This window comes from Bufo gargarizans, chromosome 5 (assembly GCF_014858855.1).
Source record: "Bufo gargarizans isolate SCDJY-AF-19 chromosome 5, ASM1485885v1, whole genome shotgun sequence".
Taxonomy (NCBI): Eukaryota; Metazoa; Chordata; class Amphibia; order Anura; family Bufonidae; genus Bufo; species Bufo gargarizans.
Window position 1 is genome coordinate 72,142,619 of NC_058084.1, and position 27,641 is coordinate 72,170,259.

Here is a 27,641-nt window from a genome sequence, read left to right on the forward strand (position 1 = left end):
ACTGATCAGTTCTTTTCCGGTATAGAGCCCCTAGGACGGAACTCAGTCCCGGAAAAGTGTGAAAAGACCCTTTGCTGGTAGTGTATTAGGCCTCATGCACACGACAGTATTGCTTTTTCAGTGTTTTGCGGTCCGTTTTTTACGGATCCGTTCAGTTTTTTGTTTCCATTGTGTTTCCGTTTCCTTTCCGTTTTTCCGTTCCGTTTTTCCGTATGCCATATACAGTATACTGTAATTTCATAGAAAAAATTGGGCTGAGCATAACATTTTCAATAGATGGTTCAGCAAAAACGGAACGGATACGGAGGACATACGGATGCATTTCCGTATGTGTTCCATTTTTTTTGCGGACCCATTGACTTGAATGGAGCCAAGCACCGTGATTTGCGGACAAGAATAGGACATGTTCTATCTTTTCACGGCACGGAAATACTGAAATACTGAAACGGAATGCACACGGAGATACCTCAGTATTTTTTGCTGAACCATTGAAATGAATGGTTCAGTATATGTTCCGTATACTGAGCTAAAAAAACGTCCAGTATACTGAACGCAAAATACTGTCGTGTGCATGAGCCCTTACACTGAGGTTTTTCTGCACGAACGTAATCCGACTCCTGTGCAGCCACCTTTATAGGACGGCACATTTATGTTGCCTGAATTTAGCCCTTCAAATAGCAGGAAATGCGGCTAGTAGATCAGACCGCGAGTCACTTCTAGCGTGGTTTTAAAGCGTGAGATATCAGAGTAGGTGAATACTCAATGCAAGACAGATGCTAAAAGCTATATTAGAACTGATAATTCTGCAACAATTGGCAATTTTTTCAGCAATTTGTTAGTGATGTTTTTACAGAATACTTTCTGGTATAACACACTTGCCAATTTTTGTGTGGTGAGGGATTTTCATCCTTTCTAATGATATCTGTGATGTAATGAATTCCTTTGAAACGCTCAGAAAACTTCTCATGAGGCCTCATGCACACAAACGTCTTTTCTTTTCGTGTCCTTTCTGGGCTTTTTTTTTTTTAGCTGACTGTATACGGAACCATTTATTTCAATGGGTCCGCAAAAAAAACCCAGAAGTTAGTAGGAGGATAGTACTGTTCTATTAGGAGCCAGCTGTTCCATTCCGCAAAATACGGAATGCACACGGACGTCATGTGTATTTTTTGCAGATCCGTTTTTTGCAGACCACAAAATACATACGGTCGTGTGCATGAGGCCTGGCACTTTGCCCACCTGATCCGGAGCAGGACAAGAATGCTAAATGCTGGTTACTGCACACAACATACCCTGTACTGTGACGGGAGCCCATACATACTGCTTGGGTAGACAACCCAGGGCCCACAGACTATTGTACTGTCATAGATACAGCAGTAAAGTAAAAAAATAAATTAAGCTGAAAATAAAAATATTTGGTATCCACGACCATAAAAACCTGCACAATAAACATTAAACATCATTTATGATGATTGGTGTATGGTAGGTAAGAGAATATAAAAACTGTTGTAAAATTCTTGTAAACAAATGTAGTTAATTGAATCTACTAGATTTACAGATCATTCTATGTGATTATGAATATTAGTGAATCCCATGTATTTAAACAGAAATGCCAATATAGAACCGTAAGAGGTCTTGTCTTGGACGCTTAGGGCGCTGGGTTGACGCACACTGGGATAATTTTGCTATTATATTTTTTAAACTGTCTAAAATGTTGGTGAAAGAACAGGCAAAAGTAATCTTATTGGAGCGCCTGACTGTGTGTGGACAACTATCACCAAGATCAGGGGGAAAAATACATTAAAAGATTTATAAAAATGCAATAATCGTAATTCTAAGGTAAGAGCTGATAAGGAAAATATATCACATCGAAAAGGTGCCCAAGCACAATGACCGTCTCCGAACCCACTCTTCTTTTATAAACCTTTTGTTTGTTTATTTTTATCACGTCATTGTCTTTGCTCAAAATAAAAAGGACTACGGTATTTTTTCTTTTGACTAAAGGGAGGATGCCATAATATTCCATACACGTTTTGTTCAGACACATTATATAATGTAGTATTTGCCTAATATTGATGTATTATGCATTATCGAATGTTTGTGCACACCCCAAGTTTTAGGCTTTGTGGGCCCTATAACAGAACACAGTAATGCCTCATCGCCCTTTATTCATTATAATAATTGTACGTAAATTTTCACTTAAAACGTACTTTAACCCCTTCCTAGACCATTACAGAATAGTATTTCTCAAGTTCCTGCACAATGAGCTGCATATTTGTCAAGCACGATGGCAGAAGGGAGCCCCCTTAAAAGGGTGATTGCTTGTGCCAACGGTTTCATTTTGGGGCTCGGACCATCTGAGTTGATTATTCTGGTAACTATCCAATATAGGAAATAGCTTGAAAAGGGGCCCTGTCCGAAGTGTTTTGCTGCCATTTGCAATAAGTATTGAGGAGAAATTTAATCTGTATTTGTAGAAATATTTTCTGCTACGGAACTCGTTTGGATTACAGTACCTTCTTGGATTCATTCAGGAATCACATCTAATGATAGACGGTGTCAATTGTATGGTAAATATTTTTACTTTTTTTTGTTTGTTTGAACTTTTTTCCACATATTTTTCATTATAATATAATAAAATAAAAAGCAATAAAACAATGCATGGCAAAAATGCTATAAAAAAGCAATGACACTGTTTTTATTTTAGAGCATACACAGGTCCTCATAAACGATTGTCATCGATTATGGATGATACCAGAAAAGTATATATTACTTTAGTGTATGAACTGGGATTTTTATTTTAAGTTAAGTATATTTTTGTAAAACAAAAATGTATTTTTTTTCTTTACTATTTTTTAACATGACCTTTTTATCTGTTTTACTTTTTTAATCTAAAAATTGGGTTAATTTTTATTTTTAATTATAATTTGCTGATATGTACACGTCAGTACATTAGCCTGTCCTTCAGTGGACCCCCTGCTATTTGCCCATGAGAGGTATAGAATGCAATCTAAGAGGGGGCTGCCCTCAATTCTCCCTTTATATGCCACTATCAGTCTTGATCTGTGCATTCAAAGCCTTTATTAGTGGAGAGCAGAGGTTTCTTTGATCTCTGCTGTTAGAACAGGGCTGCGTGTTACACTCATTGCTCTGTTCCTAAAGGCACCAGCACAGTAGCAGTGCCCCTATGATCTACATGATGCTCACCATGAAGGTCCACTCACATGCCTGCCACTCATGATCAGCATCCTGGTCATTAGTCCTCGAGAGGTTAACAGTAGAAATGTTTTTTTCTTCTATTCAAAAGGTAACAACACCCAATAATCTGGGAATTCTGCTAATTTAGTATCATAGTATTAGAGAATGTTAGTATGAAACTAAGAATATATTTTAGAAATGTGTTAAATTGTGTTCTGTGTGATCTATCCCTGTAGAAGACCATTTTTCTCACCTATTTTGGGTGGTTGTTTTTCTGTATAGAAATATAAAGGTGCAGATTTACTAATTCGGTTTAGGCTACTTTCACACTAGCGTTCGGGTTTCCGTTCGTGAGCTCCGTTTGAAGGAGCTCACGAGCGGACCCGAACGCAGCCGTCCAGCCCTGATGCAGTCTGAATGGAGGCGGATCCGCTCAGACTGCATCAGTCTGGCGGCGTTCAGCCTCCGCTCCGCTCGCCTCCGCACGGACAGGCGGACAGCTGAACGCTGCTTGCAGCGTTCGGGTGTCCGCCTGGCCGTTCGGAGGCGTGCGGATCTGTCCAGACTTTCAATGTAAGTCAATGGGGACGGATCCGTTTGAAGATGCCACAATGTGGCTCAATCTTCAAGCGGATCCGTCCCCCATTGACTTTACATTGAAAGTCTGAACGGATCCGCGCAGGCTACTTTCGCACTTGCGCACTTGCGAATTTTTTTAAAGTTATTAATGCAGACGGATCCGTACTGAACGGAGCCTCCGTCTGCATTAATATGAGCGGATCCGTTCAGAACGGATCCGCCCGAACGCTAGTGTGAAAGTAGCCTTATTTAGACAGTGTAAACCTAAGGGATAATGTATTATGAGAGTAATCTTTCAGTCACATTTTTGTAGTGTCTGTTGTTTCTTGCAACATTTTAAAAAGTTGCAATTGATAAATCTAGCTAAAAATGTAACTTTGCCCACGAAACATCTTTGTGCCCCCTATGTAAATGCAAAGAGGCACATTTATTAAGACCGTTGTTTTAGACACCTGTCTTAATAAAGCCCCATAGCTGGCGGTGGATCCGCCGGAGTTATGAAGAGGCGCAGGCCTCTCCATAACCAGCTTCCGCTTCTTACATTTAGAACATTCTCTACACCTAAAGCAATTTTGGAGCTGGTGTGAGCGGGGCAAAGTCGTATCTGCACCTAAAATATGCCTAATTTAGGTGTGTTTCAGAATAGTAAATGACCCCCAAAATGCTGGCCATGACAAACTATAAAAAATTCTTTAGAAGTTTGTCACAATAGCTATTTCACCGACAACAAACAAAAACACTTGACTTTTGTGTTGCAGCGGTCAGTGACCAAGATCAAAGGGGATTTCCCCTACTGACTGGATCCATCGATCAGAGGTTGGGTAAGCCTTGGGAAACTAAAAAGGACTTCAGGACTGTAATTCTGCTATTACGGCACACTAATGTTGCCCTAACCTGAGTCTGTGCCATAGAGGCACAGAGCATAACGTATTAGCAATGCATAAAGGAGGGATGGATCACAGAGGATGGCTATCTGCAGATTGGGTGGCTGCACGGCATTATGGGAGAGCTCGGGTTCCTGGGCTTCTTACTTTCATAAACACTGTACTTACCACTCCCTGGTCTTCTCTGAGCCCACGCTGCACTGTCCTGACTGTGTACAGTCAGATCTGAGGTCTGACTTGACAGTCTGAATTTATATGGGGGTCTGATCTGAAGTCTGATGAAGATTAGGGGTCTAATTTGGGGGCCTGATTAAGATTGGGGGTCTGTTCTGAAGAAAAATATATTTTTCTTATTTTTCTTCTCTAAAACCTTGGTGCGTCTTATTATCAGATGCATCTTAAAAGGGAAAAATACAGTTAATTACAACGTCATAAATCTATACTATGAAACACCAACAAAAATGCAATTTCTGTCTCATAAAACTAGGCGTTATGCAGCCATGTCAATGAAATAATGAAATAGTTTAAGGAGTTTAAACATAAAGAAGCACAAACCGAAAAAATAGCTGTTGGTGCTTAAACCGCTTTTCTTTCCTGCTAGATCACTTGTCAGAGGCACAAAAAATGTCTAAAACATATAAAATGTGTTGCAGTGCACGTACGGTAGATTTCTGTTGCAAACTGACAAATTTCTAGAGCATTTTGCCTAGTAATTCTCCCCCATTGTGCATAATAATATATAGATCCCCTGAAGTAGAAATTATTTTATTCAAGGATTTATTTCCATATATGATATGTATATACATGTTCTGCGGCATTACTACTTCTTTTACTGTACTTACTCATTCTGTGTCTTTTTTTATAGATACAATGGGGCTGTCATAATTATTGATATTAGAAAATGAAGCAAAACTGAAAGAAAATGTAGCTCTCAATTTCAACAAAACTGTGTGGGCCAGATTTATCATGACTCTGACAGCTCACTCCACTTTCACATATGGCTAAAGTCAGTTTTAGCCAAGTCAGATTTATGATCGGCCCTTTAAGACTGTAATAAATGTGGTTTGACGGTAGCAGTTTATCCGTCAGTAAGCAGCTTTACGAAAGTCGCACATCTTTACGAAAAAGTCGCATAAGATGCATGGTCCGCACTGGAGTGAAATTGCGACTTTTTTGCGACTTTTTAAATAGTCACAATAGTAAATCTGTCTAGAGATTCATTTACATAAGAAAACACGCCCACTTTCAGAAAACTGGCGAGCATAGTGCAGAGCAGAAAAAAGTCGCAAATTTTTGCGCAGTTTAAGCGATTGCGCAAAAATGTGCGACTTTTTCACTCCATTATTCTGACTTGAGCTAATGATAAATCTGGCCCTGTGTGTGTAGTTGTAATTAGAGATGAGCGAATCGAAGATGACGAAGTGGAATTCGATAGGAATTTCAGGAAAAATTTGATTTGCAACTAGAGTTGTTGCGATACCAAATTTTTTATTCGGTTTCGATACCTTAAAAAAAAGTATTGCGATACTCGATACCATTCGATACCACGTGAAAAAAAATAAACCAAGAAAGCAACGTGCATTCCGCATTTTTAAAAATGGCGAATCACGCAGTTTTTATTTATTTTTTTCTGTTCCGGCATTCACCACCTAGATTTTTTTTTATATTTTAATAGTTTGGACTTTTCTGACGTGGCGATATGTAATATGTTTATTATTTATATATTTTATATGTGAAATTGGGAAAAGGGGGTGATTTATACTTCATATTTTGGTGGGGGGTTTTTAACTTTTTTTTTTTTTTTACACTTTTTATTTAATAACTATTTCCCCCCTTAGGGGCTAGAACCTGGGATCTTTCATCCCTTGTCCTATTCACCCTGATAGATCTCTATCAGGGTGAATAGGACTTCACACTGTCCCTGCTGCTCTGTGCTTTGTGCACACAGCATCAGGGATGTTACCATGGCAACCAGGGCTTCTGTAGCGTCCCGGCTGCCATGGTAACCGATCGGAGCCCCAGGCTTACACAGCTGGGGCTCCGATCAGAAGCTGCCACTGCACCACCAATGAGGGGGAGGGGAGAGGACCCTGTGCCCACTGCCACCAATGATTTTAATACTGGGGGGTTGAGAGGGGCCGGCGCACTGTGCCACCAGTGATTTTAATGGGATGGGGGGTTGAGGGGGGGCACACTGCACCACCAATGATAATTACCCCTTTATACAGGAGGCGGGTACTGGCAGATCAGCGTCAGTTAACCCCTTAGGTGCCGCACCTGAGGGGTTAACTGCCGCTGATCGCAGCTCCCTGTCAGGCTGTAGCGCTGTCCAATCGCAGAGCAGGGAGAAGGAACGCCCACTAGTAAAGCTGATGTCTCCTCCCATTGCTCCATTAGTAATCAGCAGCATGTGGAGCAGGAGAGCAGACAGTAATGGGGGACTGCGGGCGAACGGAGCGGCGCCCAGGAATAATGGTGAGTGCTGGGACATCGCTGGGCGCCGCTCTGTGTGGGAATAGTCCTATCATTGGTGGCTCAGTGCGCCCGCCCCTCTCTTCTCATTGGTGGCGCAGTGTGCCCGCCCCTCTCTTATTGGTGGCGCAGTGCGCCCGCCCCTCCCCTCTCTTCTCACTGGTGGCAGCGGCAGCAGCACAGGGGGGAGGGAGGACAGCTTCCTTCTCCCCGTGCTGCTGAGAGAACATGAGCGCACCAATAGCAGCGCGCTCATGTTCAGAGAAACTAGACTGCACAGAAGCGCAGCCCAGTATAGAAAAAACTGAAATCCCGGTATCGTATCGATACCGGGACAAAAGTATCGATTGGGTATCGAAATTTCGATACCCGCAACAACCCTATTTGCAACAAATGCAAATTTCCTCGCTCTACGTGGTAACGAATTGCCATTTTTCCTACAATGGCAGCTACACGTGTGAGGACATAGGACAAGGAACTCTGGGAAGGCGGGCTGACCCATAATGCCATGCATGCATCCAATCAGCAGCCAGCTAGCCCTGTGATGTTACAGCCCTATAAATACCCGCAGCTCTGGCATTCCAGCAATTTGTTCTTGTTAATCGGGGTGAAAGTGTTAAAAGTGTTTATTGGTCTATTGCAGTACAAAAAAATATATATTCTCAGTTCACTTCTGCAGTTATATATGTTGAAAGCATTTAGTACAGAAAGAAAAATATATACGCACTGCACTGGTGCATTTATTTCTGGCAAAAGCGTTCAGTGGCCAATTTCAGTACAGAAAAAATATATATACGCACTTCACTGTTGCAGTTATTTGTGGAGAAAGCGTTTAGTGGCCTATTTCAGTACAGAAAGAAAAATATATTCTCAGTTCACTTCAGCGGTTATATGTGTTGAAAGCGTTTAGTGGCCTATTTCAGTACAAAAAGAAAAATATATTCTCAGTTCACTTCGGCGGTTATATGTGTTGAAAGCATTTAGTGTCCTATTTCATTACAGAAAGAAAAATATATTCTCAGTTCACTTCAACGGTTATATGTGTTGAAAGCTTTTAGTGGCCTATTTCAGTACAAAAAGAAAAATATATTCTCAGTTCAGGTTATGTGTTGAAAGCATTTAGTGGCCTATTTCATTACAGAAAGAAAAATATATTCTCAGTTCACTTCAGCGGTTATATGTGTTGAAAGCGTTTAGTGGCCTATTTCAGTACAAAAAGAAAAATATATTCTCAGTTTACTTTGGCGGTTATATGCGTTATTTTATATTTCAGTACAAAAAGAAAAATATATTCTCAGTTCAATTCGACTGTTATATGTGTTGAAAGCATTTAGTGGCCTATTTCAGTACAAAAAGAAAAATATATTCTCAGTTCACTTCGGTGGTTATATGTGTTGAAAGCATGGTTAGAAGTCATCAGTGGGAGGTCAGGAGCCAAACGTTCCCAGGGTAGACCACCTGCTTCGCAGCAGCCTACCTGCCCGGGAAGTAGTGGTGCAGGGGTTCACGGAAGCAGCAGCGGAAGCAGTCAGTCAGCGCAGACTGTTGGGGGGAAAATCACCTACTCGGCCGTGTGGCAGTTTTTTGTTAAGCCGGTGGAGGAGGTTAACATGGCCATATGTAGAATATGTGAGCAGAAGGTAAAGCATAGTCAGGGTGCCCTGCTTTAACATATGCAGCGTTACCATATGTGATATCCTGATGCTACTGCCATCTCCACACTATTTCACTTTGCCACTCTGTGGTATCCTGATACTGCCATCTCCACACTATGTCACCTTGCCACTCTGTGGTATCTTCCTGATGCTGCTGCTTTCGGCACCTCCAGACTCGGTCATTGTGCCACTCTGTGGACTCCTCATACTGCTGCCACCTCCAGACTCGGTCATTGGGCCACTCTGTGGTCTTATCATGCTGCTGCCAACTCCAGACTGTGTCATTGGGCCACTCGGTGGCCTCCTCATACTGCTGACACCTCCACAATTTGTCTTTGTGACACTCTGTGGCCTCCTTATGCTGCTGCCACCTCCACAATCTCTCATCACCGTGCTACTCTGTGGCCTCTTGATGCTGCCGCCACCTCCAGACTCGGTCATTGTACCACTCGGTAGCCTCCTCATACTGCTGCCACCTCTAGACTCAGTCATTGTGCCACTCAGTGGCTTTCTCCTGAAGCTGCTGCTGCCACCTCCAGACTATGTCATTGTGCCACTCAGTAAGCTCCTCATACTGTTGCCAACTCCAGACTCGGTCATTGTGCCACTCACTGGCCTCCTCATACTGCTTCCAACTCCACAATCTCTTGTCGTTGTGGTACTCTGGCCTCCTCATGCTGCTGACACATCCACACTTTCTTTGTGCCACTCTGTGGCCTCCTCATGCTACTGCCACCTCCACAATCTCTCGTCATCATGCTACTCTGTGACCTCCTCATGCTGTTGCCACCCCTACAATCTTTCTTCGTCGTGCCACTCTGTGGTCTTCTTATGCTGCCGCTACCTCCAGACTCTGTCATTGGGCCACTCTGTGGTCTCCTCATGCTTCTTCCACCTAACCATTATATCATAGGTCCACTCTGTGGACTTCTCATGTTGTTCCCACCCTCCCCACTTCATGACTGGGCCACTATTTTACCTTATGGCCTAGATGACATCATGATTTATTTGACCTTTCTTCTGATCTGTCAGAAGGAAGAAAAAATGAGACGCACAACGGATCCTGTCTGTGTAGCAGCTGTAAGGCCTGTATGGTCCCATCAGAATTGGCTTATGATTTAGTAGCCAGAAGCAGGAATGGGTACAAAACACAGAAGACATGCAAATATTCCATTCACATGTCATCTCTGTTTTAGATCTACTCCTGTTTTTTTATTTTGACATTAGCAATACTGATGGATTATTGAGCAAATCGTGACCGAGTGAAGATGTATGCTCCACAGGCAGGATCCGTTTTTTGTGGGTTATTGTTCTGACGGATCAGAGGAAGAGCAAATTAATCAGTGACGTTAACACAAACTTACTGCTGACACCCTCTCCACTCTGTCGGGGGGCTCTACTTGTATACGCGTTTAATAGAACAGGTTCAGTAGACATCTATGTGGAATCAGCTGGCGACGGTGTAAAAATGGTTTTCAAGTTCAAATCCTGAAGTTATTCACCGAAGTCTGGCAAGACGTTGGTGATAATTTATTTGCCTTATTGGAACCCATTCATTTTAATTCTGTACGGGGACGAATTTCCGTATACCATTAAAACGAAGTTTGTAGCGAAGCGACTTCAGATATAGGATCCGGAGCACGCTTTGCTCATCCATAATTCTAATGCATTGTAGAGGGCATCAGGCCCTCAAAAGTTAATGTCCCACTGTGAGACAAAAATAAAAAGTAACATTTTTTTTATTTTTTTTAATAAAAAACAAACACCCTTTCCCTTCATCAAAAATAAATTAAAGCATAGCCATTTTTTGTCACTTTGCCCTACAAAAAATGTAGTAGTGAGTGATCAAAAAGTATAACACTTTACGACCACAATTGGGGTGTTACTGTATTCAGGAGAAAATGGGTAGCAAATAGTGAGGGGACATTCTCCTGTTATCTTTTGCGAAAAAGAAAACATTTTCTTGTAAAAAAAAATAATATACAATATTTTTCATTTTCACAGCCAAGTATTATACATTTTATGAAACGCCTTCAAAATTCTTTGGGTGGTGTACAAAATTTGTGCACTTTTTCGGGGTTTTCGCGGCCCTCCAAAAATCATATGGCGCTTCTTGTAGTTTCTAAAATGGGGTCATTAATGGATGGTTTCTATTATGGGAGCTCATCAAAATGACTTCAGAACTGAACTGGTCCTTTAACAAAATTGATTTTGGAAATTCTTAAAAAATTCTAAAATTGCTTATAAAATTCTAAGCCTTCTAAATAAAAAATAAAATTACATTACCAAAATGATGCAAACATTTTCGTTAACTTTTTGAGTTTTTTTCCTAAATAAAGGTAAAACATTTTGACTCAAATCTCTAAATGGCTTGGATAAGTAAAAGCGCTCCAAAGTTATAACCACATAAAGGGGTAAATTTGCCACTGTAGGAAGGCGCAAGGGTCCGTCGTTGACGCAAGGTATGTGTCACTGAGGTTCCTGGCCTTGGTGAAGTAAGATCCGGTATTTTCAGGTGTCAGCAGCAGCTAATGCTGATTGACACTTTGCTATTTTAGTATGGTTGTAAATTGCTGATCCGGGACGGCTCTTACTGGGAGTAGTCAAAGAGATGGGTGGGTGACTACTCCCCACGTTCCAGGGCCAGGTCTTAACTAGCCTATAAAAAACCCAGCCAGCAGTGTCAGCTGGGAGTGATTACCTCTCTCTGACAGAGGAGCTCTGGCAATCGCTGGTGTGGGAACTGAGCCCTGTGCTGGGCTGAAAAACTGAGACCTGTGTGTTGGGAGAGCAGGCCACCTAAAGCCTGCATTTTGACTGCTGGAGGCAGAACCACTGACAAGGTGACGTTATTTTGTTATGCACGAACTTTCTACTTGGTGTGAACAAACACCAACCTTACTTGTGTTTTTGTTTGACCGTATGTGTGAGTAAACACGGACATGCCTGGCAGCTGGTTTGTCCGTATCCTTCAGTGTCATTACATATAATGTAGTTTTACAATAGTGTTGAGGGGACCCTGACAATAAAATATATAGTCTTTTAGTCCTCTTCCTGAGTGGGCCCCTTCTGAGTATGGGCCCCAAAGCAGGCACTTCCCCTATAGCTACGACCCTGAGGGTAATAGTATCAGAAACATTATTTGAGGTACTGTGGATGTCACCTGTAGAGGGTTGTACATATTGGCAAGTTTTACACCTAAGCCACACTTGCAAAAACCTTGACACTCAAGACAGTTCACAGGTTTCACAGAATCAGAAATATACATGGAAGGTGCCAAAATATTACCATGGGTAATAAATCACTAACCTGGTCCAAAATATTTTTGGTAGTGAGAACTTTATCCGCTATTTTGTGATATTCTAACAAGTAAAAAGTGGAAAAAGTAATAGTCGCAGTGTCACTTTGGTATTTTTCGGACATTGATTCAGGAATTGTAGTAATGGTATAGTAATATGTTTAGCACAATCTGACATCCAAGGTTTATATCCACGTGCACACAAACAGGAGTTAGTGGTATGACATTCATTCTGAAAATCTGCAGTGTCTGAACATGCCCTAAGGGCCCGTGTATGTTCCCCAACAGGTATACTGCAAATGGTAGAGAAAGGGTGGCATCTTGTAGATGTTAATATAGTGTAACACGCAAACGGCTTGCAATAAAATTTAGTAATCACAGCACCCAAAATTATATCACCACCAGTAAGGCTTCTTTCATACGGGCGAGATTTCCGCGCGGGTGCAATGCGTGAGGTGAATGCATTGCACCCGCACTGAATCTGGACCCATTCATTTCTATGGGGCTGTGCACATGAGCGGTGATTTTCACGCATCACTTGTGCATTGCATGAAAATCGCAGCATGCTCTAGAAATAAATGGGGCTGCGTGAAAAACACAAGCATGTGCGGATGCGGTGCAATTTTCACGCATGGTTGCTAAGAGATGATCGGGATGGGGACCCAATCATTATATTATTTTACCTTATAACATGGTTATAAGGGAAAATAATAGCATTATTAATACATAATGCTTAGTAAATTAGGGCTGGAGGGGTTAAAAATATTTTTACTCACCTTAATCCACTTGTTCGCGCAGCCCGGCTTCTCTTCTTTCTTCTTCTTTGCTGTGCAGGAGGAAAATGACCTGTGGTGACGTCACTGCGCTCACCACATGGTTCGTCACATGATCCATCACCATGGTGATAGATCATGTGATGAGCGCAGTGACGTCACCACAGGTCCTTTATCCAGGTCCTGAAGAAAGAAGACAGAGGAGAAGCCGGGCTGCGCGAACAAGTGGATTAAGGTGAGTTAAATTCTTTTTAGTTTTTTTTAACCCCTCCAGCCCTAATATACTAAGCATTCTGTATTAAGAATGCTATTATTTTCCCTTATAACCATGTTATAAGGGAAAATAATACAATCTACACAACACCTAACCCAAACTTCTGTGAAGAAGATCGGGTTTGGGTACCAAACATGCCGATTTTTCTCACTCGTGTGCAAAACACATTAAAATGTTTTGCACTCGTGCAGAAAAATCGCGCATTTTCCCACGACACACCCGTATCTTATCCGGCCCTAAAACATGACACCTGTGTGAAAGAGGCCTAAGAGTTAAATCGAAAAAATGTATTTCATGGTGATGAAGAGTAAATTTCAAGCCATAGATATTATCATTAAAGGAGTTCTTACAATTATTTTTTTTTTACTGATGATCTAGCCTTAAAGGGAATCTGTCACTCGCAATTTAGCAAAAAATTATTTTCATGAATCCATGTTTAATAAAGTACCTTTTTTCCATATGTCTTGTTCTTTTTATTGTGAATCTTGTCATTTCTTCAAAAAAACTATTCTTATGATATGCAAATGAAGCTGTAAGGAGCCCAGAGGGGCGTTATTCTTTCTCCACGGTGCCCAGGAACGCCCCTCTGAAGTGCCGTGCCAGCCTAAATTTGAAAACTAACAACTCCTCCAAGTTCAGGTAAATCGCCTCCCAGAGGTGCGGCTAAGTGCTCAACACCCCCCCCCCCAGCGCCGCGCTCTGCGGCAAACACCCTGATCCTCCTCTCGCCCGCATCCGAAATCCCGCGCAGGCGCAGTGCCGGCGATTGCCTGCGCGATGATAAGAAGACTGAGGGCAACAGCGAACACGTCACTGGGATCCAGTGACGTGTTCGCTGTTGCCCTCAGTCGTCTTATCGCGCAGGCAATCGCCGGCACTGCGCCTGTGCGGGATTTCGCATGCGGGCGAGAGGAGGATCGGGGTGTTTGCGGCAGAGCGCGGCGCTGGGGGGGGGGGTGTTGAGCACTTAGCCGCGCCTCTGGGAGGCGATTTACCTGAACTTGGAGGAGTTGTTAGTTTTCAAATTTAGGCTGGCACGGCACTTCAGAGGGGCGTTCCTGGGCACCGTGGAGAAAGAATAACGCCCCTCTGGGCTCCTTACAGCTTCATTTGCATATCATAAGAATAGTTTTTTTGAAGAAATGCAAGACTCACAATAAAAAGAACAAAACATATGGAAAAAAGGTACTTTATTAAACATGGATTCATGATTTTTTTTTGCTAAATTGCTAGTGACAGATTCCCTTTAATAATGGTCTATCCAAGGTGTAGAACCCCTTTAAGATAAACTGAGGGTTGGGCGGACACCACAGGGCCTATCCAGATAAGCAAGTCCTCAATGTAGCCTCCATACCAGCCCACGTATGACAAAAAAGGATGGGTGGGTGACTGAATGCTGAGACCCCCACCATTCGCTAGAACAAGAGGACAGAGAAGCACTCACATAGATCACTCTCTGTCCTCCTGCAGCGATGAGAGAGCACTCAGTGAGCTCTTCTCCCTCACCCCGTTCCAGCTATAGGTGGGGGTCACAGTGCTCTGACCCCGCCAATCAAAACCTTTGATATATATCGCTATGACATATCAACTGTTGACACTTTAAAAATGGCAGTGCTCAATAGAAATATTAGGAAAATAAAAGTATAATACATGTGTGAAACTCTATAATAGACCAAGGATGCACAACCTGTTCTGGTCCAAGGGCTACATTGTTAGATCCAGTCCAAAGGGCCGAAATAAAACCGAAAGGGATTATGAAGATATTTATGGTATAAGACATTTATGGTATACCAAAAGTGTAGTGTATAAATGTCTGATAGGAACAGTTCTACTTCAAGGATTCCCACCTATTAGTAGAATGAGGGTCCCCTTCTCCCCTATTCACCCTTCAGAAAAGAAGAGACCATGCATGCAGGTGGCTCTCTCCTTTAGTATATGAGGGTTGCTGAAACAATTAAGTGTCACTACCCAAATAAAGTATAATTAAGGTAGCCATACTTTAGAATAGACCTACCACCCCATCTACTCCTTTCTGGAGACCCTCCCCCTCATTCTGCTGATCTATGGGAGACCCAAAGACCGCTACACAGCGCTGCATTAGTACTTGCCAATCCCTGCAATAGCGTCACCACACACATATATTAGTGCCATCCACAAGGTAAGTTCACATAGTATTCTTTGTGTCTAAGGCTACTTTCACACTGGCGTTTTGGCTTTCCGTTTGTGAGATCCGTTCAGGGCTTTCACAAGACGTCCAAAACGGATCAGTTTTGCCCTAATGCATTCCGAATGGAAAAAGATCCGCTCAGAATGCATCAGTTTGCCTCCGTTCAGTCACCATTCTGCTTTGGAGGCAGAAACAAAACGCTGTCCGACTGACCAAACTGAGCCAAACGGATCCGTCCTGGCACACAATGTAAGTCAATGGGGACGGATCCGTTTTCACTGACACAATCTGGCACAATAGAAAACGGATCCGTCCCCCATTGACTTTCAATGGTGTTCAAGACGGATCTGTCTTGGCTATGTTACAGATAATACAGACGGATCCGCACAAAACACGGATGTGAAATTAGCTTAGGTCGGCCAAAGGGATATCCAAAGACTGCAAACATTTTTAATAACCTGAAATCCCATTATCAGATGTATGGAAGAATGATTTCTCAAAACCACAGGTAAGTGATTCATAAAGCATTGCTCCGTGCACACAACTGTTTTACTGCTTCATGTACTATATTCTATTAAATAATACATTTATTTAAAAAAAAAGTGTTTTGTGTATTTTTTCATACATTTTGCCATAAAGATATTTACTTTTTTAACTTACAATATATTATCATACTTGAAATGGGTATGCTATGATTACAGTGTAAGGCCTCTTTCACACGACAGTATGTCCATTTCAGTGTTTTGCGGTCCGTTTTTCACGGATCCGTTGTACCGTTTTTTGCTTCCGTTGTGGTTCCGTTTCCGTTCCGTTGTTCCGTTCCGTTTTTCCGTATGGCATATACATATACAGTAATTACATAGAAAAAATTGGGCTGGGCATAACATTTTCAATAGATGGTTCAGAAAAAACGGAACGGAAACGGAAGACATACGGATGCATTTCCGCATGTGTTCCGTTTTTTTTGCGGACCCATTGACTTGAATGGAGCCACGGACCGTGATTTGCGGGCAATAATAGGACATGTTCTATCTTTCAACAAAACGGAAATACGGAAACGGAATGCATACGGAACACATTCCGTTTTTTTGGCGGAACCATTGAAATGAATGGTTCCGTATACGGACCGTAAAAAACGGACCGCAAAACGGAAAAAAAAACGGTAGTGTGAAAGAGGCCTAATTCATACAAATCTTTCTAACAAAGCTAGAACCAGCCCTGTACCTCACATGGATCCAGAGATCTTATTGATGTGCTAGGTTTTCTTCAGGATGGTCGCTCGGGGGCATGTCCTTCCTTCAGCAGTTCTCTCCATATAACTGTCACAGCTACCAACAGTCGATACAGCTGGTAGAAAATGATGGATGAAACTGAGCATGTGCGACCATGTTTATTCAACTCAGTAATGGATGTGCACATTTATATACAGAATAAAACGTGAAATTTTAATTAAAGGGGTATTCCCATCTCGAACATTGGGAGCATATCCCTAGGATACGCTTTCAATGTCTGAAAGGTGCAGGTCCCAACTCTGGGACAGGCAATTATCTTTAGAACAGAGCTCTCCATTAATTCCTATGGGAGTGCCGAAAATAGCCACGTGCCGCGCTCGGCTATTTTCGTCAGTCCCATTGAAATGAATAGGAAGTGCATTGCACAAGTGCAGCCACTGCTCCATTCCACTTCTATGGGGGCTGATGGAAGTAGCCGAGCTACTGGCTGGCTCTGCTATTTTCGGCTCTCCTATTGGAATAAATAGAGGGCGGACACACATGCTCGGTGTGCCCTCCTTCACTTTGCGTGCTCTATTCTAAAGATAGGTGTGGGTCCCAGAGGTGAGACTTGCACCTACCAGACATTGGGGGCATATCCTAGCGGTTTTCCCCAAATGTCGCAGCTGGAACATTTTTGTAACAGAAAGGAAATTACAAAAGTAGCTTGTTTTGCATGGTGATTGATATTAAAATACCAGTTAATGTTGAAATAAGCCCCTTTAAAATGCCAGTATTTTATGCTTGTAGGTAGCAATATACTGCCATATATACTTCTATGAAAACCAGTGCAAAAATAAACCTTGATGTAAAAAAATTATGATACAAAAGCATTCAGATTCACAACCATTTATTTAATTTTTTTACCTGTCACCTTAACTAATCCCTAATTGTTAGAAGAATAAAAAAAAAATGATAACAAAGTTACCCCTGCTGAGACCCCCAGAGATCAGATGTAGTATGTGGGGAGACCTGGCAGTAAGTTTTCAGTTTTCCTGTAGCGTCACCACAGGGAAAAGTAAGCATTAGGCCTCATGCACACGGCCGTTGTTTGGGTCCGCATCCCTGCCGCCGTTTTTGCGGCTCGGATGCGGACCCATTCACTTCAATGGGGCTGCAAAAGATGCAGACAGCGCTCCATGTGCTGTCTGCATCCGTTGCACCGTTCCGTGGCCCACAAAAAAAATATAGCATGTCCTATTCTTGTCCGTTTTGCAGACAAGAATAGGCATGTCTACAATGGGCCGCCCGTTCCGCAAATTGCGGAAGACACACGGGCGGCTTCCGTTTTTTGCGGACCGCAAAAAACAGCACAGTCGTGTGTATGTAGCCTTACACAGTGCCATTCAAATCAAGGAGTTGTCAGTGTATGGGCTTGTTCACATTACCGTGCCGTGTTTTGCGGACTCTATAGAAATGCCTATTCTTGTCCGCAAAACGGACAAGAATAAGAGATGACTTATAATTTTTGCAGGGCCACGGAATGGAGCAACGGATGGGGACAGCACACGGTGTGCTGTCCGCATCTTTTGCGTCCCCATTGAAGTGAATGGGTCCGCACCCGAGCCGCAAAAAATGCGGCTCGGATGCGGAACCAAACTGCGGTCGTGTGAATGAGCCCTAATGCAGAACATGATAGATCTTTCAAAGAGGGATGCTCTAGGTAACTGCTCTTCACTCTGGCCAAGAGATGAAGATCCTGAACAGTGGACCCCATCTTTCATCTCAGAATTGACTACCGGGGTACATGAAAATGCGCTTAAATTGTGGAAAATATCCCGACACTGAATTGATTGATAACGGAATGTAACACATTTTCTTAATCTTACATAACACTAAGAAACCAAAGTAATTTCCAAAGAGTTTTTGAAACCTCGTACTGTCCCTTGAAATCAGTGAAAGTTGGTGACTGATGTCATTATGATAGGACTGTCCAAGACAAGGAGATACAATTCCTTCATGTTCATGTCAGTCCTTTAAACGTGACCTTGCAACCAATATGAAGGAAAATAAGTGGACTACTTATGAGATGCTTGGGCTGAAGATGCCACATATAACTATTATGTGTACACTTGAGGAAAACATAATATACTACAGATGGGACAACCAAGAATTGCAGTCAATTCATAGAAACAATCAGCGTCAGACTGGCCCACTCGGGTACCACAGGATCCTCCGGTGAGCCCATGCTCTGATACAATAGTGGGCCCTAAAGGTCCAGAAGACTAGGATTTACTTATTTAAAACAAAACTTATTAGCCTTTATTTATGATATGGGGTTGGGCCCTGAGAAAAATTCCTCTGGTAGGACCAAGGAACCCCAGTCTGACCTTGGAAACAATGATGGTAAGAATTCAGGAACTGTGACTCTGATGGCCTTGTGTGTCAATAAGGTGTGTATTTCAGTAATACTAAGATATCATAAAGAGAAAAGATACAGTTTCGTTAATGATTGATATGAAGTTAGAATAATACAGTGCCCTTATGTACATGGCATTATCTATGTAGAGCACTGGCCTACATTTATTAATAATTACATTTTTGCTCCATTGTTTTTAGATATGGGAGATGGTAAAAATTCACCCTTATCCCCCAATTATCTATAGGAATAAGGGGGGGCGTGGCATGCACGCTGATGGCGCCGGTCGCATAGCGCGTCTGCTCCGGACCTAACATTTATATAGCGGCTCACAGCTACTACTCCTGTGCTATATCGCATCTTCTAGAAGCACACGCTACTGCTCCTGCCATGGGGAAAGTTAAGAGGCGTCCTGCCCCTGCTAAACTGACGGAATTCTTCGGAAAAGCGGCGTCGGCAGAGCCTGGGCAGAGAGGGACGCCATCTCCGGCCTGTACCCCGGCCTCTCGGGCGGGAACGCCGATACCACCTGCGTGCTACTCCGCAGACAAGCGCGGGTCTGAAAGGGAAGCCCTGGATCCTCCGCTACTCACAGCAGATATCATGCGCTCCATGTTGGAGAACCTGCGTGCTTCTATGAGGGAGGACATGCTGGGGCTACTGCAAGACCTCAAAGCAGACATACAGAGTATAGGGGAGCGCACTTCCCACATGGAGGCCAAGATGGCTGAATTCGCCACATCCCACAACTCTCTAATAGATGCCCATGAGGCCATGGAGGAAGATATAGCCAAACTATCGGCAAAGCTTCAAGATTTGGAAGATAGGAACAGACGGAATAACGTCAGAATCCGAGGGATCCCAGAATCTGTGGAAGCGAATGAATTAGAGCACTTTCTGCAGCAACTTATTAAAGCTGCACTGCCGGAAACTACTGAAAGAGATCTGATTATTGATCGCATCCATAGGGTGCCTAAGCCTAAGGGCCTTGATCCTTCACTCCCGCATGACACCATTGCCAGGATCCACTTCTATACCGTCAAAGACGCGTTCCTGAGAATCCTGAGGCAGAATGCGACACCTTCGGAGGAATTTAAAGGTATTGCGGTCTATGCAGACCTCTCTGCAGCTACCCTGGCGAAAAGAAGGGAGTTCGCCCAGATAACAGCAACTTTACGGGAACAGCAAATAAAGTACCGATGGGGCTTTCCGGTAAAGCTACTAGTCACTTACAATGGCGGCTTGCAGATCTTTAATACACCGCAAGGGGCGATTAAGCTGCTAAGTGAATGGGGTATCCAGTGCGATGTCAGGCGTAATGAGAAGGAGACCGCCTTGCGTCCAGACAAGATCCCTCCGGACTGGGACGTTGCTTGATAAGTGAGTTTTCCCTGTACAGGGGTAGTTGATTGACTGTTCATGTTCACCAATGTTGGTCCGCTGTAAGGAGCTGAAGCTCGTCTTCATTTTTGCCCCTTTTGGACTTGTTATTTGGGTCTATTGACCTACATTAATCTGGTCGGGCTAATTAGGCCTTAATGACCACGTCACAGTTAACGTTTATCCTTAATTTTATTTCTCCTCTGTCTTATTTTGTTTTTGTACCGGTACCGATGTATATTTTGTATGCAATTTGTGCTAAGTTCGCATATAACGTGGGGGGACCTCGCATGATTGGGGGGAGATATGAGTCAATAAGAGTTCAAATATATCAGCAATGGGGCTGAAGGTATTATCCTACAATGTGCGCGGCCTGAATTCCCCGTTCAGACGCTCGCAACTGTGGGCAGACGTATTCAAAACTAAGAGTGATGTCATCATGTTACAAGAAACGCACTTGCTGGTTAAAGATGCATTCAGATGCAAGCATAAAAACTTCCCAGTTATATTCCATTCGCATACTAGAAAAAAGAAGGCAGCGGGGGTTCTTATTGGGGTGAAGGCTACAATTAACTTTTCTCTTAAAAAATGTATTACGGACTCGGCTGGGAGGTATATTATTTTATTATGCATGCTTGACAGTAAACCGTACACTTTGGTGTCTGTTTATGCCCCCAATGTCGGGCAGGTGGCCTTCTGCAGGAGGTTGTTCAATAAGGTGGAGAACATGGCGGAGGGTGAGGTAATAATGGGTGGGGACTTTAATATACCGGTTAATGCAGCACTGGATTTTAAATCAGCACAAGGGTGCCGAAGGGCGGAGCTTCAATCCACACTTTACGAGTCTGCATTTCATGATGTATGGCGTTACCAGCACAGCAACGAGCGTGATTATACGTATATCTCTACTGCGCATCTGTCTCAGTCCCGCATTGATTATATTCTAGTCTCCAGAAGCCTCCTGCACGGGGTTACCAGGTCCGACATTGGGGATGCGACATGGTCAGATCATGCCCCAGTTAGCATTGTTATAGATGTTGGTGTTCCGGATCTGCCCAGACCGCAATGGAGGATGAATTCCTACTTGCTTAAATGTCCGGACAGGGTGAAGGGACTTGTAGATACCATGCAGGAATTCCTATTATTTAATGATCTCCCTGACACTAATGTAGACACCCTTTGGCTTACACACAAGGCATTTATGAGAGGGGTGTTATTGCAAATGGCGGCGAATGAGTGAATAGGCGCAGAAGTCAGGCAATACAAGACGCTCTTACCCGCCTAAAAAATGCGGAGCAATGTCATAAAGCCAGTAATAGTCCCAGCTCTCTAGAATCTCTGCAGGGGTGTAGGTCTGCCCTTAGAACCCTCCTCCTCTATAGACAGGAACTAGGGATGAAACGGTTAAAATCAAATTTTTATCATACTGGAGACAGAGCGGGAGCGCTGTTAGCGCGCAGATTGAAATGTAATAAAGCCGCTGCTAGGATAACAAGCCTAAAGTACAAAGATAAAATATATACGCACCCTCAGGATATAAGGGATGCTTTCGCATCGTATTACTCCTCCTTATACAATCTGCGTGTAGACGTTAACACAGTGCAACCAACTGTGGAGACGATAACATCATTTCTGGATCCCCTTAGGTTACCTAAAGTTTCGGCGACTGACATACAAGGTCTTAACAAGCCCTTCACCCCGGCAGAGATTCTAAAAGCCATTAAGTCCACTCCGTCTAACAAGGCCCCTGGTCCCTGGCTTTCCGGTGGAGTATTACAAAACGTTTCAGTTAACCTTACTCCCCTACTTAACCAAATTGTATAACTCATTTCTGCAGACGGGTAGTATTCCACCGGAAATGCTTAAGGCCACAGTAATCACTCTGCCCAAGCCAGGGAAATCTCCGGATGCTCCTGAAAACTTTAGGCCGATTTCCCTATTGAACGCTGACCTTAAACTGTTTGCGAAGTTACTTGCCACTCGTCTGAACGAGGTTTTACCAGCCCTAATTAATCAGGATCAGGTCGGCTTTGTGCCGGGAAGGCAGTGTAGGGATGGTACTAGAAAAATGATCGACCTGATCCAGATTGCTGGTTGGTCCAGGAGCCCTGCGATCTTTGTATCTCTAGACGCTGAAAAAGCGTTTGACAGAGTGCATTGGGGGTTCCTGGACCAAACCCTTAGAAAATTTGGGTTTGAAGGTCACTTTTTGCAAGCTGTCTTAGGGCTTTACACAGCACCTAGCGCCAATGTCCTGGCGTCGGGTTTCTTATCTGCCCCCTTCACGATTATTAACGGGACTAGGCAGGGGTGCCCGCTGTCACCCCTGATATTCGCACTGGTGATGGAACCCATGGCAGAGAAGATGCGCAATTGCGCGCGGATATCGGGGATCACAGCGGGGGATCATTCGCACTGCATAGGACTGTATGCTGACGATGTCATTTTGACGTTGGCTAACCCTCTGACCTCATTACCGGCTGCGCTGGAAATCCTGGATCAATATTCCTGCATCTCATACTATAAGTTAAATGTTAGTAAAACCAATGTGCTTCCCATCAATGTACCTGCCAATTTGCAACAGGATCTGAGTGATAGGTACCCTTTCAGTTGGTCATCTGAGTCGGTAAGATATTTGGGAGTGGAGCTAACCAGCTCAACAGTGGACATGATCTCGCTTAATCACAAATTACTTAGAGCAGAATTACAAAAGGATTACGCCAAATATAGCAAAGTGTTACTTTCGTGGATAGCTAGAATTAATATAGTAAAGATAATGATACTCCCTAAGATCTTGTACATATTCAGATGTATCCCATTGAAATTCCCTAGAGCTCACATTAAGAAGTTGCAGGACGACATGCTGGGGTTCATTTGGGGGGGTGCCCACCCCAGAATTGGTAAACAATCGCTATTCCCAGCTCTTCGCAAGGGGGGCCTGGGGGTTCCTGACCTCCATAAGTATTATTTGGCCAATCTACTAGACCAGTCTATGGAATGGTGGTCCCCTTCCTCGCCACATAAATGGCTACTAATAGAAGAGGTTTATGTTAAAAGGCGATCTTTGAAATCACTGTTGGCGGCATACTTATTGAAACCCTTTATTTTCCCCATGCCACTGGATACAATGCAAGCTACCATATTTGCTTGGGCTCATATGTTCAAGAATATAACACCCCTTCCTATTGTGAAAAAGCAGTTTCCTTTAGCAGTAGTGGAATACCACATCCCCACGCTTCAAATCACAGGTTGGCTGAATTGCGGAATAGATACGTTAGGGTGTATATTTGAAAAATCTGTCCTAAACTCCTTTGAGTTCCTGCACAATAACTTTAAACTACCAAACTCCGCATTTAATCATTGTATCTTCAGATACGTCACTTTCTCTCATCGCTTACAATAGACTTGGTGATAAACGTGCGAGACCCACTTATCAAGCTTCTAGGTGTGGAGGACCATCCCCATTCGAGCCTATCCTTTTGGTACTCTCTTATGCAGTCTTCAGATGGAGAGGGTAAGAAACCCTTCATGTCTAGATGGGAGGCTGAAATGGGGAAGGAATTCACGTTGTAAACATGGAACGATGCGCTCTTTTGGTCCATTAAATCCTCGAAATGCGTAAATCACGCTGAACAGAGTAGGAAAATCCAATTAAGGTGGTATCTCACCCCCAATAGAATAGCTCATACCAACCCAGAATACTCACCTCTGTGTTGGAGGGGGTGCGGACAGAGTGGTACGCCGTATCATATGTGGTGGAGCTGTACTGCCTTGACTCAATTTTGGACCTCAGTGGCAAAAATATTAGAAGAAGTCACGGGAATCAAGGGAATGTTGACCCCAGAGTTGGCGATTCTCAGCATCGGTCTAGGGGATTTGCCCAATGAAAGCAGGAGCATAGTAGCTAGGATTCTCTCAGCCGCAAGAACGGTAATTGCTCGCCAGTGGAAGAGCCTAAAGTCCTTATCAACTGGTGAGGTCATTGGGTTGGTTAATCATCATATGCAGTGTGAATTCACCTTCGCCTCATCTATGAAAAATAGAATCGTAACGCATAATTCATGGCTACTTTGGCTATCTAGCACCCACGCGGTTCCACTTCCCCATTATTTGTTGTAGATTTGTGGGATAACTTGTAATTGGGATGTGATTCCTAGCTAAATTATGTAGGGGGTGCTGTGCATAGGGTTCCGCCTAAGTGTATATGGTGCATACTCTGTCTGTACTTTCTATTGAAAACAGTACTGGTACCTTTTTGTATTATTACTTTTGTATTATTTTTGTGGTATTATTTTGTCTATGTTTACCATGTCATAATTATTTATACTGTATGTCTTATTATTTCTTTATATGTAAAATTACTCTTGCTTGATATGCATAATTTGTAAACTGAGCCATTTACAATATACCTTTCAATAAAAATCTATTGTTGAAAAAAAAAAATCTATAGGAATAAGCTCCTTCCTACGAAAACATACTAATCCTTTAGAGCAGCACATTTAAGAGTACGATCAGCCAATAAGAACAACAAAAGAATATATTTTCTAATGGGTTTTATTTCATTTTTTAAAGTATTTTTGTAGGATGTGTCTAGTTTATTAAAAGGGGCACTCCTCTTAAACAATGTGGTACATTTAAAAATGTCTAGAAGAATTTTTTTGTTCCTAAATTTTGCACTTATTTCCATTTCCTATTTGATAATGTCAAATATTTCTCCTGCAAGTAAATTTTTTGCCTCTTTTAAAATTTGTCAAAAGAGGCAAAAAGTTGACGAAAATTAGGTATATCCACGTCTGTAACAATCTGCTCTATTAAAATGTCACAGGTGAACACTATAAAAATAAATAAATAAAAACTTTGCCAAAATTACCAATTTGTTGGTCACCTTGGCCCATAAAGTGTAATAACGAATGATCAAAAAATTATATGTACCCAAAAATGGTACCAATAAAAATGTCAGCTCTTCCTGTAAAAAACGAGCCTCTGCATAAGACGATCGGCAGAAAAAAAATAAGGCGTTCAGAAAATGGAGACACAAAAACATAATTTTTTTTTCAAAAATGCTTTATTAATGTAAAACTGAAATAAAAAAACTAAGTAAAGTAGACATATTTGATATCATCGCATCCGTAACAACCTGCTCTATAAAAATAGCACATGATCTAACCTGTCAGATGAATGTGGTAAAAAATAAAAAAAAATGTGCATAACCATTTTTTGGTTACCTTGCCTCACATAAAATGTAATATAGAGCAATTCAAAATCATATGTACCCCAAAATAGTACCAATAAAACTGGCACCTTATCCCCTAGTTTCCAAAATGGGGTCACTTTTTGGGAGTTTCTACTGTAAGGTGCATCTGGGGGGCTTCAAATGGGACATGGCATCTAAAAACCAGTCCAGCAAAATCTGCCTTCCAAAAACCATATGGTGCTCCTTTTCTTCTCCGCCCTGCCGTGTGCCCTTACATTAATTTAGGACCACATGTGGGGTGTTTCTGTAAACCGCAGAATCAGGGTAATACATATTGAGTTTTGTTTGACTGTTAACCCTCGATGTGTTAAAGAAAAAAAAATGGATTAAAATGGAAAATGCCAAAAAAGTGAAATTTAGAAATGTCATCTCTATTTTCCTTTAATTCTTGTGGAACACCTAAAGGGTTAACAAACTTAGTAAAATCAGTTTTGAGTAACTTAAGGGGTGTAGTTTCTAGAATGGGGTAATTTATGGAGGGTTTCCATTATGTAAGCCCCACAAAGTGACTTCAGAACTGAAATGATCCTTAAAAAGTGGGTTTTGGAAATTCTAAAAAATTTGAAGAATTGCTTCTAAAATTCTAAGCCTTCTAACGTTGTAAAAAATAAAATGACAACATAAAGTAGACATATGGGGAATGTTAAGTAATAAATATTTTATGAGGTATCACTTTGTTTTATATAATAGAATTTGGTACGTGGCTCTGCTGGTTATCTGAATGGTGCTCGATGCTCTAAGGCTTTCACACGGGCGAGTTTTCCGTGCGGGTGCGATCCGTGCGGCGAACGTATGGCACCCGCACTAAATCCTGACCCATTCATTTCTATGGGGCTGTGCACATGAGCGTTGTTTTTAACGCATCACTTGTGCGTTCAGTTGAAATCAAAGCATGCTCTATATTGTCCGATTTCGACGTGACGCAGGCCCTATAGAAATGAATGGGGTGTGTGAAAATCGGATGGCATCCGCAAGCAAGTACGGATGCCGTGCGATTTGCACGCACAGTTGCTAGGAGACGATCGGGATGGAGACCCGATCATTATTATTTTCCCTTATAACATGGTTATAAGGGAAAATAATAGCATTCTGAATACAGAATGCATAGTAAACCAGCGCTAGAAGGGTTAAAAAAAATAATAATAATTTAACTCACCTTAGTCCACTTGATCACGAAGCCCGGCATCTCCTTGTGTCTCCTCTGCGCTGAACGGCTGAACAGGACCTGGGGTGAGCTGCTCCATTAAATATCGGTTAAGGACCTTCGATGACGTCACTCCGGTCATCACATGGTCTTTTACCATGGTAAATCACCATGGTAAAAGTTCATGTGACGTACCATGTGATGACCGGAGTGACGTCATCGAAGGTCCTTAACCGATATTTAATGGAGCAGCTCACCCCAGGTCCTGTTCAGCCGCTCAGCGCAGAGGAGACACAAGGAGATGCCGGGCTTCGTGATCAAGTGGACTAAGGTGAGTTAAATTTTTTTTTATTTTTTTTTAACCCCTCTAGCGCTGGTTTACTATGCATTCTGTATTCAGAATGCTATTATTTTCCCTTATAACCATGTTATAAGGGAAAAAAATACAATCTTCAGAACATCAATCCCAAGCCCGAACTTCTATGAAGAATTTTGGGTTTGGGTACCAAACATGCGCGATTTTTCTCATGCGAGTGCAACGCATGACAATGTTTTGCACTCGCACGGGAAAATCGCGCATTTTCCCGCAACGCACCCGGCTCTTATCCGGGCAAAAAAAATGACGCCCGTGTGAAAGAGGCCTAACAAGTAAGGGCTGTTTCACACGAGCGGATGCCATGCGTGACATCTGCTGCGTGAATGACAGCCAAGACCTGATGCAGACAGCAGAAGCACGGAGCATTAGCATGATTGATAATGCTCCATGACTCTCTGTGATCTCTTTATTACGAAATCACAGTGAGATAAAGTTGTCACTGTGATTTCGTAGTAAAGAGATCACAGAGAGGCACGGAGCATTATCAATCATGTTACTGCTCCGTGCCTCTGCAGTCCGCATCGGGTCTTGGCTGTCATTCACGCAGCAGATGTCAC